This window comes from Ursus maritimus, unplaced genomic scaffold, assembly GCF_017311325.1.
Source record: "Ursus maritimus isolate PB19 unplaced genomic scaffold, ASM1731132v1 scaffold_21, whole genome shotgun sequence".
Classification (NCBI taxonomy): Eukaryota; Metazoa; Chordata; class Mammalia; order Carnivora; family Ursidae; genus Ursus; species Ursus maritimus.
The window spans coordinates 46,904,554-46,924,152 of NW_024424564.1; the positions used below are offsets into that span (position 1 = coordinate 46,904,554).

The window sequence follows — 19,599 nt, forward strand, 5'->3', positions numbered from 1 at the left end:
CCTGAAACCTCACCACCAACCACCCTGGCCGGACAGCCTGAGACTGACTGAGCACTGAGCTGCTGCCGAGGGCTGGGAAGGAAGGAGGGGGAGAGGGGGGAGGGGGAGGGGAGGGAGGGAAGGGCAGAAGGTGGAGCCTCCAGCGCTGTCCTTCATCCCCAACACTCAGGGCTCCTCCGCCAGGCCCCCCCCACCCCAGCTCCCCGCGCTGCTGTCCCAGGCCTGTCCTGGGGCCTGGGCTTAGTCAGGGCGGTGTAGGAGTGGGGGTGGTTAGGCCAGGAAAGCCAAGGGATGCTGGTGGGCAGGGTCAGAACCTGTTGCTTGCAGGAAAATTGGGCCCAATGGGGACCCCCAATCTCTGCGTCAGGTGATGGGATGGGCAGCTGGCAAAGGGTTGGGGCTGGATGAGGAGAACAGGGGTGAAGGTTCTGTGGACATCTGAGGGCGGCTGGCCTGCACTGCTGGTTTAAGACTTATGGAGTGCCTAGTGTGGTCGGAGGGATGCTGCTTCTCAGCCTGCCTCACCTGCCTCCCGCCCCGACCCAGGCTACCCTCGTCCTCGGCTCATATGGCGAGAGAGAGCACATGCAGGTCCATACCTGGGGAGGCTGGGGCAGCTGGATACCCCCTGTCCAGGGCAGAGGCCCTAGCTCCGCCCCCCGGTGCCCTTTTCACCAGACACCCAGCACTTGTAAGGGCTGGGCTGGCTCAAGGTAGGAGGCAGGACTGAAGTTCCTAGGGGGCTGGCCATGGGGCTGGGCTGGGGGGTCCTCTTCAAGTAGGACGGAAAGGCTTCTGGGGCCCTAACTCCCTCCACACTGGGTTCATGCTCTCTTGATGTATGTGTGGGTCTCAGGCCAGGTTGTCATGAAGTCCCGCACTCCCCCACCCCAAAAGGGTGGGGAGTTGCCCTGCCTCCCTCTTGCACCTCTCTGCTCACTTATGTTCTCAGCCACCTCCCCAGTGGGGTGACCTCTCTCCTTTTTCTTTCCTGCCCATCACCCAAGGCTCCTTTTCCTCTCCCCTTTTCCAGGTCTCTCCCCATAAGGTCACAGCCCCTCTCTCTTCTCAGAGGGTGGGTGTCGAGTGAGAGGTGTGGGTGGGTGTGGAGGGGCAGATGGGGCCTGGGCCGAGCTGGCGACTGTGTACTGTTCTGAGCTCAGCGGCTGGGCAAGGCCCTAGGCCCACCCCAAGGGAGTCTTGCCTGGAGTGGGGCTGCAAAGGGGGTCTAGGCAAGGCCTCATGCTTGGGAAAGGCCAAGGGGGTGGAGGGGGGTGGGTAATGGGACACAATGAGGTAGTCACACGAGGCAAAGGCATGTTGGGGGTGGGGGGAGCGGACATTGGAACACACACACACACACATGCTCGCACACACAACCAGCCAGACAATTGGGCCAGTGTGTCTGGGGCCTCGGAGCCCAGTGAATTAGGAGTTTGATAAGGGTTTTCTCTTTCTCTCGCTTGCCGGCCTTGGACAATCTCCCCCCAGTTTTCCTCGACGCCACCCCCGGCGCTGCCAACCCTCCTCCCCCCGCCTCCCTTCTCTTCCCTGTGCCCAGACTCTTGTTCGGGGCCTTGAAACAGTGAGCTGTCTTTGTTCGAAATACAGGTGAACGGCAATCATGTGATTAACACACACACACATAAAAAGCTTTTTAACAGCGCCCGCCCGGCCTCAGAACCGCCCAGAGAGGAGCCGCCCTGGATGGACAGAGGGACGGAGGGACGCGCATCCAGCCGGTCGCGTCCAGCTGCTCGCAGCAGTCTCCGACACTCGCTGCTGCCTGCCCGCTGCCCGCCTGCCTGGCATCTCTCGATCCCGGTGGGTCCCCACTCGTCCTCCCATCCCTTCGTTCCTCCTCTTTGAGGGAAGAACTTCCCTGCTCCCCGTGGTGTCTGAGACCCCCTGGGGCAGGAGGGGTGGCTGTGGAGGGAGAGGGCCCGGGTGTGGGGTCCCACAGCGCCCCTCTCCGGCTCCCTGCTTTCTCCCTCACCCTCCTTGGCCCAGCTGTGCCAGGATGGGGGTGGGGGTGGCGGTGGGTGCTCTGGGTCTGCAGAGAAGCCACGCTGCACAGAGGGGGCCTCTCTCTTCCCCTCCCTCTGTGTGTCTATCTCTCCCTCTCTCCTGTTTCCTCATTGCTGTGCTTGGGCTTTCTGCTGAGAGGTGCTGGATGAGGCAGGTGGGCCTTCAGGGGTATGGAGAGGGGCTGCCAGATGCCCAGGGCTGTGGGCACGGGAGGAGGGGGTGCCCCTGCTTTGACCACCCCCATGCAGGCAACTGTGATCCCCTCCATCCCATCCCAGGCCCTGGGGGCCCCAGCTTCCTCTAGCAGAGAGGGTGATGGCCCCATCCATCCCTGGAGAGCAGTGAGTTTGGAGAGGGGGCAGGGGTGCTGGATGAAGATACCCTGGCCTCTGCCCTTGGCAGAACAGCCACACCCCCATCCTCACTGAGGTGTGGCGGCCAGTGGACTCCGTGGCCTGCCCTCTCTCCCCAGCAGAGAGGGGCCCACAGCGTGAGCGTAATGGTGGAGAGTCAGGCTTCCTTCCCTGGGTGGAGAGGCCTTTCAGGAGCTGCAGGCTTTTCCTGGGACCCCGCCTGGGTTCTGTTGCTGCTAGTCCCAGCCTTACTGCTCTGATGGCCCCGACAGTGAATGGTGGCGCCCGGCAGTCAGTTGTAAAGCCCACTGAGCACCCCGCCTGGCAGAGCTGCTTCCGTCAGCAGTGACCTTTAACCCCTTAGCTCCCCGAGTCTCCTTCCTAGGGCACTGGGCCTGCTTTGTGGAAGGCTCCGCCCTTGGTTCCCTGCCCTGGGTCTTAGTCCCTTATCTGTCACTTTGGGCAGTGACCCCCAGTGCCTCCCTGCCTGCCTCCCAGGACACACTGAGCTGCGATGGGGGAAATCTACTCTTCAGTGGACCAGGGGCTGTGCAAAGGCAGGGGGTGGTGCTGGTCAAGTCGAGCCTCTGCTCCAGCCTCAGTTTCCCCAGGTTGGCATGAGACTCTCTTCTTGACTGAGGACCAGATGCGGGGACACTGGGAAAGCACTTTAGCACCTCCAGGCACCTGCCTGTTCTAGGCTGTCACTCCCACATTCCCTCAGGCCTGTGGCCCCCTCTCAGTGCTTCAGACACTCACTAGCCTCCAGTGCCCTCGGGGTGGGGGCGGGGGGCGGGTTGGCTTCCATCCCTACTTGCTGGTTTGTGCAGAAGGGGGGTTGGCCTAGGGCAGTACTTTTCAGCATAAAGGTGTGCAGAACACTGGCTCCCATTCTTTGGGTCTGGGAGGGGACCTGTGATTCTCCATTTCTCACCAGCTCCTAGGCAGGTGTCTAGAGGATTGGTTCTAATTCTTGCTGAACTTTAGAATCATGTGTGAAGTTTTAAAAAAATACTGAAGCCTGGATCCCACCACAGACTGGCTGATGCTGAATTAGGGGTGGGGGTCCAGATTTGTTTACTTTTTGAGCTCTCTGGGCCTTGCTGTCCCTCTGGGTGTCTGGAGCCCTGAGGCTGTGGTGCCCCCTACAGAGCCCCAAATCTCGAGAGAGGGCAGGGGGCCAGGGCTCTGGACCCCAGAGCGGGAGGCTAGAATGGCAGTCACACTGGGGTGTGTGGGGAGTTGGGGACGTGGCAGGGGAGGGGCTGCACATGGGGTGAGGGAGGTCTCAGGGGCACAGGTCAGGGGTCAAGGGTATGGTAGTGACCAGGACAGAAGCTTAGTCTGGGTGAGTATATGGGGAGTGTGAGAGCTCTCTCGAACATTTCCTAGGCTCCCGCTGCCTCTGGACAGGCTGTGTTGTTCTTGGTTTGGAGGGGAGTAGAAAGAGAACTGAACCTGGATCAGGAAGTCCTGCCATTAGCATCCACGTGGCCTTGGGTAATTTATGCTGTTCTCGGGGCTTGGTTTTTGCGTGTGTAAAATGCTGATAATATTATATATCACTACATCCTCAAGTGGATGGGGGAATTTATTAAGAATTCGCGGGCTCGCGCGTGCAAACATACACACACACACACACACACACACACACGCAAGTACCTAGCTCAGTGTTTGGTGTGCAGTAGTCATTTATGCTGGGAACTGGGAGTGGTGCTCACATCAGTTCAAGGCTCAAGTGTTCACTGAGTAGCCACTGTGGACTTGCCTTCAGGAGTTTCTAATCTGCCCATCGAATCCCAACGTCGGACCAGGGTGGTGCGTGATAAGCTCCTTGGGGCTGGGCCTCCCCTAGCCTGGGCCCCCTCAACAGCAGAGGCCCCCACTGCCAGAGCCTCCCGTGGGCCAGCCTCGCTCTGAGCGCTTCTGTCTTCTCAGCAACCCAGTGAGGGGTGCTGTTATTATTCTTCTAGGAGGGAAACTGAGGCACAGGAGGGTCAGTGACAGGCCTGAGCTCATCCAGCTAGTGATAGGTGGGAATGCTCTGGCACCCGCAGTTTACCCGAACCCAGCCTCTGACCACTCTGCTCCCCTGCCACTAGACCCCAGGTGCCACCATGGGCCTGTCCCCTCCTCCACCCACTCCTCAGGCCTTTGCACTTTCCCTGTGCTCGCCATCACTGCTCACAGGCCAGCTCAGAGGCCCTCTCTTCAGGGAGGCATTCCTGGACGTGAACTCAGTTGGAGTTCTCTTTCTGTATTACTTTCCCGTGGAGGAGGAGATGGCCTTGTTTGTCCCCTCCTCACACAGCCAGGTGTCCCGGCCAGTCTCCACCTCCTACTTGGAGCTCCCTGAGGGTAGGGCCATGCCTTCCTTCTTGGTGTTGGCCCCCCCAGGGCCCAGCATGACCTCAGGGAGTCTTTCCTGAGTTGAGTTGCTGTCAGGGTTCCAAGGAGGAAAAGATAGGTGAGGTTGGAACAGGCAGGACTGACTTCCTGGAGGTGGAGGGCCTGAGCGCTTGCGGCGGATGGAGGACCAGTGTTCCAGGGCTTGTCCCAACAGGGGCTCTGGCCTGTCCCTGTTTCTGGTCTAAGCTGAGGGTCCCACCCCAAACCAGGAAGGCAGCTCCTGGGGCCTAAATCTTTCTTCCCTGCCCCGCCCCACCCTCTCTGGCCACAAGGAGTCTGGGCCAGTGCCTAGGGCAGCCTCAGGGCAGCTGGCCTCTGCCCTCTTCTCAGAAGCCCTCCAAGAAGGAGACTGCTTGTTCCTGTCCTCTAGACCCTGCTGCTAGAAAGCCCTTCCTGGTATCTGCCCTGAATCTCTTACGCTGACCTGAATTTTCGGGAATGTACTGTATGGGGCACAGGAGCTCAGAGTTTGAGGGGAGAGGCCGACACAGATACCCAGCTTTTTGGGACAACTGAGGGCCTCCAGGGCTGTCCAGGCCACAGGGACCCTGAGAGCTGGGCTTGAGTCCTGGCTGGGCTGTGGAGGCCCTTTGTTGCCCCGGCTACCTCTACCCTCCCCTGGCCTCAGTTTCCCCATCCATAAAATGAGGGCAGATTAGGTCATCTCTGAGGGCGTTCCCAGATTTGAGAGCCCATGAATTATATTTCAAAACGAGAGTCCAGCGCCTGAGCTAATGTTTCCAAGCCTTGGTGTTCCTCAGACATGGATCGGCGTCTCTTGAAAAGGCAGTTTTGTGGGCAAATAAGTTACGGAAACCCTGCTTTCCACTTCCTCTTTTTAGAGATGCAGGGCCTGTCAAAAGCTCTAAGTTCTGCAGTTAAGAAATGGATCTTTGTTTAAAATACTTACCCCACTCCTTCTCAGCCACATGCACTCTCCCCGCCCCTGCTCTGCGGCCCAGGCCCCAGCAGGCCAAGCCTTGCTCGGTACACCTTGCCTGGTAGCCGGGCCAAGATCCTCCTCGGACTCCTGTGTCCCTCACCTTTGCAGCAGGACCTTGTCCCTGCTGGGGTGTGTGCCTGCGCGCCGGGTCTTTCCCACCTTCCAGCACGATGCCTGGCACTTGGAAGGTGCCCGGCGGTGCGAATGAACGAATGACTCCTGAGTAGATGAGCTTGCGCGGGCGGCAAGGTGTGCTGCTCTTGAGTCCGACAGCTCTGGGTTTGAATCCTGGCACCCCCGCTTATTAGCTGTGTGTCCTTGGCGAAGCACGTGATGTCTCTGAGTCTCATTTTCCTTCTAGGTTGTGGGGAGGATGAAATTGGATGAAGTATGTAAGCACTTAGGAGGGTCCCTGGCACATTACGGGACTCAGTAAATGGCAGCTGCTGTTCTCAGCATCTAGGCCGTCGGAGGGTGGCTGTCCGTTGACCTTGGGTTTGATAGTTATCCTTGCTTCTTTCCCCATCCAAGTGCTGTTGCTGTCTCTGGACGTCCTGCCACCAGCCCCTAGTAGCTGGGGGCTGGCAGAACAAGGGCAGGACCATCGTGCCATTGAACAAGAGCAGAAAGGGAAGCGATTGACTGGCTGAGGTCACATGCCTGTTTAGTCTTGGAACTTGACCTCTCTGCCATGACTTTTTGCCCCAGGTTTCCTAAGGACCCATCCCAGGCAAGGCTCTGCTGTGTGTGGGGTAATGAAGAGGGGTGAAAGATCAGCTTGTCTCGAGGGGCTTGTCGATGAGAGGGGAGTTGGGTCATTCATTCATACGTCCCACACACTTAGGACAACATGGTGCAGACATGCGTGAGGGTGAGGAGAATGGGGTGGGGAAGGCGGGGGAAAGAAGGGAAGGGCAGGGGAGGGCTGAGGGTGGGTTTTTTTTTTTTTAAAGATTTTATTTATTTATTTATTTATTTGACAGAGACAGCCAGTGAGAGAGGGAACACAAGCAGGGGGAGTGGGAGAGGAAGAAGCAGGCTCCCAGCAGAGGAGCCCGATGTGGGACTCGATCCCGGAACGCCGGGATCACGCCCTGAGCCGAAGGCAGACGCTTTAACGACTGCGCTACCCAGGCGCCCCTGAGGGTGTTTTTTTTCAGAGGGGACCCTAGTATTGACCTGGAGGGGGCTGCTACTGTCACAGGAGGGGGGGCTGCATGTGGCTAACGAGGGCCTCTGAACCTCCATCACCTGGGCAGCTTGGGGCCAGGAGCTTGTCCAGGTTGCCCAGTTTAGGGGGTGGCTGGAAAAACCCAGATCTGCCCGCACCAGAGACCCTGTCATTTCCCTCCATCGTCCAGGGCATGACCAGGGACCAGGGCTATGGATGATGAGGGGCAGGGGACCGGCCTGGGCATGAAGGGAGTCACGGTCACCCATTCGAGTTTGGCGTGTGAGCGTGTCTCTGCTCTTGCAAAGTTCCCCTCTGTCCCCTGAAAGTGAACACAGGGTGATCCGGTGGGATTTCAGTGTTTATATGAGCTCGAAGGGGCCCCTCCACAAGGTTACCGTGTCCTGTGATGATGTCACTTTATAATGACAAAGTAGCTTAGTGATTAACCTGAGATGCAGAGCCAGAGAGACCAGGGTTCAAATCTGGTCCTGCCCCACTCATCTGCTGTGGGATTGGGCCGCTTACTTATCTTCGTAATGAATTACTTCATCTGTAAGATGGGGATACCAATACTTGCCTCCTGGGAATGTTGCAAAGACGAAAAAGCAATGAGAAATCTCAAGTGCCCACAGATTGCCCGGAACGGAAGGTAGACATGGCCATTCACTTCTCTTGTCGGTGGCCAGCATTTTCCAGGTATGACGGCTAACGTATTAGATATGATGTATTGGATATAATACACTCAGGAAAATCTCTTCCCTTTGTGGGGGGAGGAGATGCGCTTACCGCCATAAGACCAAGGGACTCAGGCACAAGCCTGGGGGTGTGCTCGCAGGTCCGGGTGCTGTGGTTCAAGCAGAAGTATAATATAACCGTGAGGCTGCCAGGCACAGGGATTTTGCATGTCTCACCCCCCTACCAGGTGGCAGGTCGAGAAGTCAGAGAGTTTGAATGTCTCCCACTTGGGGCTCGAACCCAGAGTGGAAATCTCAGCTTTGGCAGGTGCAGTGGGAGGAGCTGCTCCCACTCTGCCAAGGTCCAGACTCTTGCTATGTGACCTTGGGGCAGTCAGCTGCCCTCCCTGGGCTTGCTCATCCATTCATATGTACAATGAGGGAGTTGGCCTCTGATCTCAGGGGCTCTTTCAGATTTATGGGCAGGAGTTTCAGGGCTCTATAGGAAAAGGTCCACACCTGGTTTTGTCTCCCCGAGGCAGCTGCTGAGGGCTGGACATCGGAGTACGCAGTAGGTGCTCAACAAGTACTTGTCGAACCTCGTTGACCAGAGAGGGAACGCACGAAGAGCCTTGTGCTGCTTCTCCTCTCCCCAGGCCTGGTCACAGCATTTCTCTCAGCCCCTTTGGGGCAGGACCCACGAGTGCACGTCACACTCAGCTGTTTGCTCCCTCGGTCTAAGGCGCCCAGATGTGGCAGACTCAGTGCACGCGGGGAAATAACACTTCAAATCAGAGATGGATCAAACGCGGATTTCCTTCTCATGGCTCTTGGGGTCAGAATCCCAAATCTTCATGTCTCGGCCCCAGTCTCATCCTGAAACTCCAGCCAGAGTGGCTGCCGAGCCGCACAAATGCCCTCCCTCCACTGAAAGCTCTTCCACCGTCACCTCGCTGGCTCCTCCCGTGGGCTCAGCCTCGGGGTCGTGGCTACAGACACCGCCTGATTCTCCAGCGCCAGTTACTCCCTGTGACAGCACTCTGGTCTTTTCCTTTATAGCGCTCACTGCAATTTACGATTTTATGTTTATTGTGAGATTAGTTATTCATTGTCCGTCTTCCCGCCAGGATGTCAGCTCCATGAATCCTTGGTGATCTGCTGAATGCCTGGCATGCTGCAGGTGCCCAGTGATCAAAGGAGTGAATGAATGAATGAAGCAGGAGGACTGTAGGAGGAAGGGGTGGGAGGCCTGGAGAGGTGAAGGGAGCAGGGAGGGAGGCTGAGTCTGAGGGCTAGAGGGAGGAGACTGGTCCAAGGTCTCTCACGTGATGGAGGCAGGTGGCTTGATCCCTAGTCCGGTATTCTTCCTTCTCCTGCAGCCGGGGCCCCTGGAGGGACAGGCTGGGTTTAGTGAGATGCCAAGCCCCTGAGGACCTAGGGAAGGGGGATCTGAGCCAGCTCCCCAGCCAGCTCCACCCCTTCCCCCAGCAGGCAGGAAGGACAGGGCAGATCTGTCAGCCTCAGACACCACCGCCCCAGGGGACCCAGCCCTGAGTCCAAGGAGGCCAAGGGAAAGAGGGGGGCACAGGAAGCACCCGGGTCTCCCCCTCCTCCCTTCTGCCCCACCCTCCGCCCCCATCTCTGGCTAGAGCTCGCAGCCCCAGGCCTTGGCACTAGGGGGACGGGGGCGGGGAAATGGGGGACAGAAATCCTATTCTGGCCCAATGCCTTCCTTTCCCCCATTTGATTTCTGGGCCTCAGGATGGTGCCTGACCTGGCAGCCCCTGAAGAGCTGGGCCCTGGCCTTGGGGCTAGAGGGACGGAGGGAAAGGGAGGGGGTACTGCCTACTTAGGCCCTTCCCGTGCTCCTGGCACCATGAGGGCCCACCCTGCAGCCCCAGGGCTGGGACCTGGGAGGCCTTGCTGGAAGGCCTGGCTTTGCAGGGAACACTTGTATGGCCATCAGCGGCCCCCTCATCTGTTAGCCTGGTTCATACCCGGGCCATGTGGGGCTGCAAGCTCACTGGAGAGCTGGTTGTCAATACTGGTTCCCAGGTCCCATTCCCGAGTCATAGATTTAGGTAGGAATCGCTTTTTAAAGGCTCCGCTGTGACTATGGTGCAGCTGGTGGGGAGGCTACTGGAACAGATGGTCTCTAAGTCCCCCTGCCCAGCCTCAGAACACCCACCTCTGGGGCAGGCCATCGCTCTGGGCTTCTGTGGTACCCTGCTCACTGCTGCGCGCTGAGCCCCGCGAGCTCCCGGTCCTCCTCCTGCCTGCTGCTGGAGCACAATGTGTGTGTGCACGGGGAGCGGGGTGCTGGGAGAGGGCTGCGGGCACCTGCCTGGGAGGGCCCCCTTCCTCCTTCCTCCGCCGCCGCCTCATCTTCCTCCTGACCTTTGCCTTCAGTCTTCTTGTCCACGCCTGGCTCTCCCTCTTGTCCTACTTGCCGCCTGATTTCCTTCTCTCTGCCCACTGCTTCCTCTTCCTCCTCTTTCTGTCCACGGCCTCCTGTCTCTGGGAGGCTTTGTAATTTTGACCCCACAGCCAGTTGCTTCTATCTCCAGCCCTGGCTCTGCTCTCAAGGCCTTCATCTCTCTCAGTCTCTCTCTCTCTCTCTCTCTCTCTCTCTCTCCACAAATTTCTGTCTTTGCCCTCCCCCTGCTCCCCTGGCCATCCTTCACCTGCCCTGTCCCCGGCTACCTGGAAATCTGGGGAGGCTGCCAGGGGGTGGAGGCCCCCAGGGAAGCGAGGGAGATGGCAGAGGTGACAAGTCAGAGCAACCAAGATGTGCACGTGATTGCAGAGCAGCTCGTGGGGCTGAGCGCCCAGTGCCGCCTGTCCTGACCTTCCAGGTCCTCGCAGCCTGGCTCCAGTCCATGTTTCAGCTTGCTGCTCCCCAGGCCGTCTTGCCCTGGCCACCTCCATGCGCTGGCCGCACTGTCACTCCCCTGGGCCTGTGCCCCGCACCCCGCCTCCTTCTTCCTCTTCCCAGCTTGACTGCCAGTGCCTCGGGGGTCTCCTCCCTGTGCTCCCACAGCGCTGTCTGTGGGGATGGGAAGAGGCAAGGTGGGAGGATGTGTTCAAGTCTTTCTGGGTTGGTCCTCCCTGAGCTGCAGATGGAAGGATTTGTACCCTGTCCTGGGGCAAGAAGCAAAGGTGGCTGTTGCTGACCGTAGCGGAGGTGTTTATGTCCCCTTCAAGCACGAGCTTTCCACCACCCAGACAGCCAAGGTGACGGGCTCAAGGTTACACAGCAGGCTTGCAGAATTGGGTCAGTGGCAGGGAGAGGGTGGAAGGTGGAAAAGGAGGGGATGGAGAAGGAGAAAGTGTCTTGGTTTAGAAGCTAGGCATCTGGGTCCTGAGCTGTGCCACGGACTTGCGGAAAGATGGAGGCCGTGCTGTCTCCCTCTCAGGGCCTCAGTTTCCCCATCTGAGCAGGGAGGGGCTGGCCCAGATGGCCTCTGAAGTTCTTCTCACTCCCATTGTCGAAGTTGGAGAGGTGGGGACAGACGAAGAAGGGATGGTGTGCTTTGATTCAACAGACCAGTTCCTCCTCTGTTTCCAGACTCGAAAGGCCACGCACCTCTTGTCTCTCGTCAGTGACCTGCCTGGACAGGTGGCTCCTGCCTCCTGTCCTGTTAACCCCCTCAGGACCAGATAGGGCTGACAGCCTGAGCCCACCAACTGTCCCCTGAAGGGTCCTCCCTGGGGGCCAGAGGCATCAGGCTGGCCCTGGCGAGGCTGTAGGCCCTGGGCCTCCTGCACTTCGGTGGCGAGGCCTTCTGGCCTCTAGGGCCTCATTCAGGGCCTCAGGCAAGGAGCCAGGGTCAGGATCCCTGGGGAGTTTGGGTGGTCCTGCTGTCCCATCCTGCGGATTTCATTCCAAGAGCTCTGGGCTGGAGGAGTCCCTGTTTTTCCCAGACTCCCTAACTGCATCCCACCTCCTCCTGGCCCGGTGGCCCTGGGTGTGGGGACATGCCTAGGAGCAGCCGGGAGAAGGGTTAAGTCAGGAACTCTTGGGATGGCTTTGGCCACGGCTATTCCTCCGGGAGAGGAGAACAAGGGGCCCATTCTGTGTGTGGGAATTAATAGCAAAGAGTCATCTGGGGTGTCATTCAAGCCCTGATCAGCTCCCAGAGGAATGCAAGAGAGAGAGAGAGAAAGAGTTGCTGGTGGGGGTGGCGCGGGGAGAGGCCCGAGGCAAAGATGTCAAAGGAAGGGCATCAAGGTCCGGCTGGTAATAGGAGCCCGCCCTGGCGGGTGGGCTCATGGCCCTAAGATTGGAGGTCTGCTTTTCGTCACAGATGGACCCCTGTTCCCACTTGGGATGGGGACCCCCTCCTGTCATTCCTTTACCAAGGGTCTCCTCCTTCTGTCTTCCCTCTTTCCCAGGATGGTGACACCCTCCACCCCCATGTGACTGTCTCCCCTGAGGCCTGGAGCCCAGCCCAGGCTATGGGCCTGTCGGGACGGGCCGACGGGCCTGCCCTTCTGGGTGCCCCTAGTCTGTCCCCATCTCTGCCTAGGGGTCCTTGCTGTTCCCTTAGGAATGGCCCTGAGGCTGGCACTGTGGAGTGCCAGCTTGGGCTCCTGAGTTGTACCCTCTGTCCCCACGTCTGTGGCTTGGCTCCAGGTCCAGCTCTGACACTTTCCTGCCAAGGGACCACAGACACCTTCAGCTGCCTGCACGTGGGAGGCACTGGAGCACTTTGGCCCCCACAGGGGCACAGCCCCCCTCAGCGTCAGCCTCAGCAGTGGCCTGCTGGGGGGCTCTGCAGGCCTCTGGAGACATCTTGAATGTCACAGCCTGAGGAAGGGCCTTGGCGAAGCTCTCGGGCAAATTCCTGGTTTTGCCAACGTGCTGGCTGAGGCCCCTGGCAGGCACCGGGCTGCCCCTGGGTCATCTGCCTCTTAGCCCTGTGCCCTGACTCTGGCCCACCGAGGCCCTCCCAGGCCACTGAGCTGTAACGTGTCTCCACTGTGGGGGGCAGGAAGAACGGGGGCGACGGGGTGGGTCAAAGGATGAGGGCTTTGGGGGCGGTCAGAGCAGGGTGCCCTACTCCCCGCCTGGGTGACCTAGGGCAGAGCCAGAGGCAGGGGTTCTCATCTGTAAAATGAGATGAGCAGCTTTGTGGGGGAGGGAAGGTCATGGGCTGAGCCTGACGCCACAGCGAACCACAAAGTGTGCGGCTGTTTTTATTGTGTTGATCATTGTTACCGGAGTTCTGGGCGCTTCCGCCAGCCCTGGGCCGAGAGGCATACCGTGCGTACCACTTGGCTGTCTGAATCCGTGCCCGGCAGCCTGCGCCCGCTCAGGTGGATTTTAGGAATCCCATAGCTGGTTTTGGTGGGGCTGAACTTCCCGGCCCCCAAGCCTCCCTCGTGCCAGCACTGCTTCCACACCGGGTGACTCATCCCGCTGGTCCTCGTGGAAGGTGGTGCCTTTCTCCCTGCCAGTGCCGTTCCGGGACACTGTGCAGCCACCGTGCACCACCAGTCAGGGTTCTGGAACCCTCGGGGCCTTAGTGCTCTCCTCTGTCACAGCGCCAGCCTTCCTCACCATGGTGGGCTCAGGGCGCGTGGAAGCCCGAAGGGATCTTAGAGGTTGTCCAGCTGAACCCCCTTTGAGCACAGATGGGGAGCTGAGTTTTAGGAAGGAGAGGGGCCTTTCCAAGGTACTGAGGGGCTCCGGGGCCCCAGCCCGAACTCTGCCTCGAGGAGCCAAGTGGACTTGGAGGAGTCCTTACCCGTAGGTGGGATGGGGACAGGATCGGCCAACTCAAAAGTGCTCTCCCTTTGGGAAATTTGGGGACCTCTCGTGAACGTGCTGGTCCTCTGGAGAGGCCCTGGGAAGACGGTGGCAGGTGGGCCAGGCCTGTCTCTGTGCTCAGGGGAACAGACTCAAACTGGGCGAGAGATGGGGCAGCCCAGGGCTTCCCTGCCTGGCTTGAGAGGTGGCGGGTGCAAGAAAGCGACATTCTCCAACATCCTCGAAGTAGAGGATGGCTGGTGAGGGCCCGCCGTCTCTCTCTGCTCTGGCCTTGGTCCTGCCCTCCAGGAGCTCGTAGCCGGGTGACCTTGGCATTCTTCCTTTGAGCTCTGGTTCTCTGCACAGGGCTTGGCACGTGGTAGGTTGGTGGGATTGAATGGAGCGATGGTGTCGAGACAGCCCCACTGCTGGCAAGATGTCGCGTTTGGCGCTGGCGAGGTCCCCATCTTGCCTGGAAGCGGAGGAATGGACAAGGAGCAGGTGGGGAGCGATGGCTGGTGGTGGGACCTGTGGGCGGCAGGAGAGGGGTGTTGAGGGGGCTGGGGGACCGGGAACGGGATGGTCCTTCGTTCACTTCCTCACTCCGCGACCTCTTACTTGCAAGCTAGTTCCCTACTCTGAGCCTCGGTGTCGCTCTGTTAAGCAGTGGTAACAAGATCTACTTCACGGGGTTGCGATGAGGCTCCGGAGAGGTAACACGTGGGCTCTTGACTGCATACACTTTGGACACTTAAACAGTGTGATGTGAGCAGAGATCTCTGGAGAGAGTGGACACAAATTATAGAAATATTTTATAGAGGGGCGCCTGGGTGGCTCATTCGGTTAAGCGTCTGACTTCTGCTCTCAGGTCAGGATCCCAGGGTCCTGGGATCGAGCCCCACCTTGAGCTCCCTGCTCAGCGGGGAGTCTCTTTCTCCCTCTCCCTCTGCCCCTCCACCCACTTGTGCTCACTCAAATAAACAAATAAAATCTTTTAAAAAAGAAATATTTTTGGGGCGCCTGGGTGGCTCAGTTGTTAAGTGTCTGGCTTTGGCTCAGGTCATGATCTCAGGGTCCTGGGATCGAGTCCCGCATCGGGCTACCCGCTGAAAGAAGAGCCTACTTCTCCCTCTCACTCTGCCTGCTGCTTCCCCTACTTGTGCTCGCTCTCTCTCTGTCAAATAAATAAATAAAATCTGTAAAAAAAATAAAATAAAATAAAATAAAAAAGTAATGTTTTATAGAGACACAATTTTTAAAAAAGATTTTATTTATTTATTTGACAGAGATAGAGACAGGCAGCAAGAGAGGGAACACAAGCAGGGGGAGTGGGAGAGGAAGAAGCAGGCTCATAGCGGAGGAGCCTGATGTGGGGCTCGATCCCATAACACCGGGATCACGCCCTGAGCCGAAGGCAGACGCTTAACCGCTGTGCCACCCAGGCGCCCCTATAGAGACACAATTGACGGATACAGAAATAAATACGAGTTGCAATTTATTAGATTCATAGAGAAGAAAGATTTTTAGGGGAAGTCATGAGTGTATTCATTCTGTGGGCAGTGCCCGAGCGCTGCTCTGTGCTGGCTGGCTGTTGGCCACCAGGGGCACAGAGAGGAGGCAGGCTCTGATTCTTGAGGTCCTGTGGTCCCTCAGAGGAGACAGGTCGGTAAACACCTAATTTGCTACACGCAAGAGTGGTCAGCTCTGGGTGCAGTCTTCTTAACCTTTGGCAGGGGGAGCTCAGGGCTCAGGGCCTAGAGGCTTTTCATCACCCCACAAAAATGTTTGAGAACTAAACACAAAAACACTAGCTGCAAAATAAGCAAAGAAAACAGCAAAATAGAAACTAATCAAAATTTCAAATGAAAAATCACAAAAATCTTTTAAAACTTGTATTTTTAATATGTGATATGGGTACTTTTTAAAAAAAGATTTTATTAATTTATTTTAGGGGGTGAAGAAAGCAAGATGGCGAGTTGGGGTATGGGCAGAGGGAGAGGGAGAAAGGGCATCTCAAGCAGAGTCCCCGCTGAGCTCGGAACCCCATATGGAACTTGATCTCATAACCCTGAGATCATGACCTGAGCCGAAATCAAGAGTTGGACACTTAAGTGACTGAGCACCCAGGCACCCCGATGTGGGTACTTTTTAGTATGCTTGATATGATGTGGGGTCAGTCTGGGACTTACAAGTGTCTTAGGAAATGATCCTGTGCACCGGGGGGGCTCATGGTGCTCAGCAAAGGGAACTGTGCTGGGGCAATCAAGGAGGGCTTCTCAGTGGAGGGGATATTTGAGTCGAACCTTAGAGAAAACGGTCTGAACAGAGGGATATGTGGCCTAATGGTAATTGAGGAAGAAGGAGGTATATGAACAAAGGTTCAAGGAAAAGAAAGCATATGGAGAATTTGGAAGAAGTGCAAGATATTTGGAATGCAAGCTATTTTGGACTTAGGGTATGGAGAACAGGGGAGGGGTCAGAGTGACACTAGAGAGGTTGGCAGGGGACTTTATCCTAAGGACAATGAGGAGCTATGGAGACACTTTAAGAAGGAGGAAGTGTGGCAACATGTTAGACTTTTTTTTTTTTTTTTTAAGTTCACTCTCAAAGCATTATGAGAGATGCACGCTGGGCTTGGAGGGAGGGAGAAGCTGGGAGAGACTGGAGGTAGGAAGACCAGTTGGGAGGCTGAGATATTAATCCTGGTGAAGATGGTAGGACCTGGGCTGGGACAGGGTCAGAGGGGAGAGAGGAGGAGAGGCTCGAGAACCATTCAGGCAGTGACTGGAGTGAAAGACCTGGAGGCAGGTGGGAATAGCAACACAGTGTAGTTCCCTGAGTGCTCACTGTGGGCTCTGCACGTTCCGTGATGCGTCTCTGGATGAATCTTCATCACCTGCCTCATGCAGGGAGAGACGGGAGACAGGCTCCACTGTACTGAAGTCTGCGTCATGTGAACTTTCAACTAACCAGAATCCTCTGGTCTGCACTGAAAGAACAGTGTTGGAAAGCATCTATGTGATATACATTCATTGTAGACAAATCAAAAACATAGAGAAACAAAAAGAAGAAAGTAAAACTCGAATATCCTTGTCCAGAGAGTGGTAACAGTTTGGTGAAAATGTTCCAAACTTTTATCCGTAAGGGTGTGCATCTGAATGTGTCTGTCTGAGCCGTGAAATGCATGGTAGATGAACTTGGCTCTAGGTGGAGAACGGGGTAGATGTTTGGGGTGCGTCTGAGCACATCTCTGAGTGTTGGGTTTACAGCAGCTTCACGGTCAGCCAACGATTCTAGATTCTTTTGCTCATTTGATCTGAGAGAAGAGGGTTCAAGTCTCCTGTTCTCCACACGCGTCAATTCTCCTCAGATTTCCTGTGGTTTCTGCTTTAGAGTTGTCGATGCTGTTATTTGGTGCATACATATTTATATTTTAAAATCTCTTTATAATGTTTAGCTTTATTAAGTCCACATTCTCACCATTTTTAATGCTTTAGGCCTCAGTGTAATCTTGTCCTGTCGTAGGGTTGTGAGCGCTGACTCTCTGTGTTTCCTTGGTGTGCCTTTACCATCAGCAGACAAATATATAGTGTAGAACTTGAAACATTTGAACTCCAGGGGCGCCTTGGTGGCTCAGTCGTTAAGCGTCTGCCTTTGGCTCAGGGCGTGATCCCAGAGTCCTGGGATCGAGCCCCACATCGGGCTCCCTGCTGGGAGCCTGCTTCTTCCTCTCCCACTCCCCCTGCTTGTGTTCCCTCTCCCGCTCGCTGTCTCTCTCTGTCAAATAAATAAATAAATAAATAAATAAATAAATAAATAAAATCTTTAAAAAAAAAGTAAACAAAAAATAAACATTTGAACTCCAGAGGCCCTCAGAACTGAGTTAGAATCCCGATTCTGACACTCACTGGGTGTGTGGCTTTGAGCGAGTTCCTTAATGTTTCAAATCTCAGCTGTCGATGAAAGAGGCTAGTAGACCACTCTGCACAGCTGTTGCTGATGAAGAGTCGTGCATTAAAAATGAAAGATGGCTATGAGTGGGCCCCCACGTCTGCAGGGGAGGATGAAGATTTCTGCGCACTTGCTTAGAGGGTCTGTGGGGGGAGAGCCCGTTCGTGTGCATAACTGGTAGTAGTGCCAGGTGGGGCACCCGCTTCTTCATAAATGGCTGGGAGGGGCTGCTGGAGCGTGGAGGATGGAGGCAGGAAGCCCAGGCGTCTTCCTGGAGGACTTCTGAGGGAGGAGCAGCTGGGACTGAGAGCGTGGGGAGGACAGAACTGGCTGAAGAGGAGCTGGGGTCAGTGTGTTCCCAGCAGGAGACAGTCCTGATGCCTGCAGTGTGTGCACACCAGTAGTCCGTGTGGGTCCCAGGTTTGCAGGGAGGGCGTAGGAAGCGATGGGGTGGGGGGTACAGGTCCAGCTTATGGAGGGAATGTTACGTTCAAGAGCCCAAGTCCTAAAGGGGAAGCATGAAAGATCTCAGTTCAGGGGCCATGGGACACACTTCAGAGCATTTGCAAGCTCACCCTGGATAGGGTTGGGGCCCAAGACCGAAGGTGGGAGAGTGGGATTCTGGCCCGGGGTGCCGCAGATGAAGGGTCCCACCAGTGAGACATCAAGGTGGAAAGAAGTTCATGACCAGTTGGTCTGTGTCGGTGGCAGGGTGAGGGGTTGTCAGGCACAGTGGGGATGGGACGGGTGATCCTGTCATTGAAATGAGATTCAGAGCAGCGCTCGTGCAAGTGAGACCCACGGACGCCTGCCTTCCCTGAAGGGCTAAGTACAGACCTTAGACATTCCTGGAACAAATTTCATAGCTGCAGTTTCCAAGGGAGCGCTCAATTTTTAGTCATTTATTTTGATTGTAATTTGCAGAAGTATTGGTCCGCAAAGGATTGGATTTAAAAAAAAAAAATAGCCTGTCCTTCCCTCCAGGGAGCTGAAGCATGGGTCTAGATGGACAGCTGGTGTCCAGGGAGGGTAGCGAGTCAGTTAGAGAAGGCAGTGAGTGGGCATGGGGGTGGCTCCACACGCGCCCAAGGGACCTTGGGATTATTTGCAGGGTCAGAGGGTCAGAGTGATCAGCGGTAGCTGACAGCAGCTGCCTGTCCCCACAGTGAGGGCCACCCTTGTCCAGCCGTACGCCTCCGGCCATTCATCCAGCAACTATTTCTAGAGCCCAGGACAGGTGCCATAGCATTTAAATCCAGAGCGGAGTGAGCCAGATCTGTCCTTGTCCACTTGGAGCTGACGCCCTCTTACTCCAGTCCCAACTTCGGGGCGTTCGACTCAGCTCTCAGCTCCAGAGAGAGGGCAGTGGGCTGAGTCGGGATCCCTGTTGGGGCTCCCGGGGCGTACCCTGCGCCTGCCTTCCAGGTGTTCTGGGAAGCTGCAGGCTCACAAAATCTCAAAGGAACTGGATTTTACTGGTTGTAAGTGCTCCATTTCTCAGTGAATAAAACCGAGGCGTCCAAAGAGGGCAAATGTTGTGCCTGAGGTCACCAGTGGTGAGCAGCCACGTGGAGACTTGACCCTGATTCCTGACCTGAGGTCCAGCACACAGTGCCGGGAATGCTGGGAGCCTGCGGGGAGCTGTGGGAGCCCCTGGAAAGCGGGGACCTGTCTCCAGCGCCTGACCCCCCCATAGCAGGACTGCAGCTGGGGGGGACCCTCCTGAGGGCAGTGGGGTGGGGAGGGAGCAGACTCAGCAACAGGGCAGAGGGGCTGGCAGGGTGGGCATCAGTCCAGCGACTGGCAGGCAGGACGGGGCCCCCAGCTCTGCAGGGAGGTATGTTCAGGGACAGCAGCCCTGACCTGTGAAGAAACAGGAAGGCGCCGGCTCAGAGGAGGAGCCGAGGGGTGTAGGAGCCATGGGAGACTGCGGCTCTGGCGGCACAGGAAGTAGGAGGAAGCTGGAGAATGTGGTAGACAACGGAGGGCGTCAGGCGGGGCTCCCCGGGAGCAGCCTCTGTACCTCCAACACCTGCTTCCCCATCTGCAAGGCGAAGGTGGGAGCAATGCTCCCAGGGGTTTTCCTTCCCAGGGAGGTGGGCCTGAGGCCCTCTGTCCTGATGTGCCTGGCGTAGGCCCCACGCGGCAGCCGCCTGTAAACACTTGCTGAGCCATAAATGAACGTGAATAAATGAACGTCCAAGGGAGGGAGGGAACTAGGACTAGCTGTAGCCACGGCCGATTTCCGTCCTGAGGACACTGGGCATCATGGCACCGTCGGGCTGCCCCGTGGCCTGTCGGCAGGACTTGAGCTC

General features: G+C 56.9%; 1 long non-coding RNA gene across 1 annotated transcript in view; it reads left to right on the forward strand.

Annotated features, from left to right (window-relative positions):
- Nucleotides 1–917: 917 nt before the first annotated feature.
- Nucleotides 918–19,599, forward strand: part of LOC103676391 — a 49,924-nt gene continuing 31,242 nt past the window's right edge. The window contains exon 1 of the long non-coding RNA XR_572086.2: nt 918–1,824. This is a non-coding gene — a long non-coding RNA (uncharacterized LOC103676391). The remainder of the gene's footprint in view (nt 1,825–19,599) is intronic.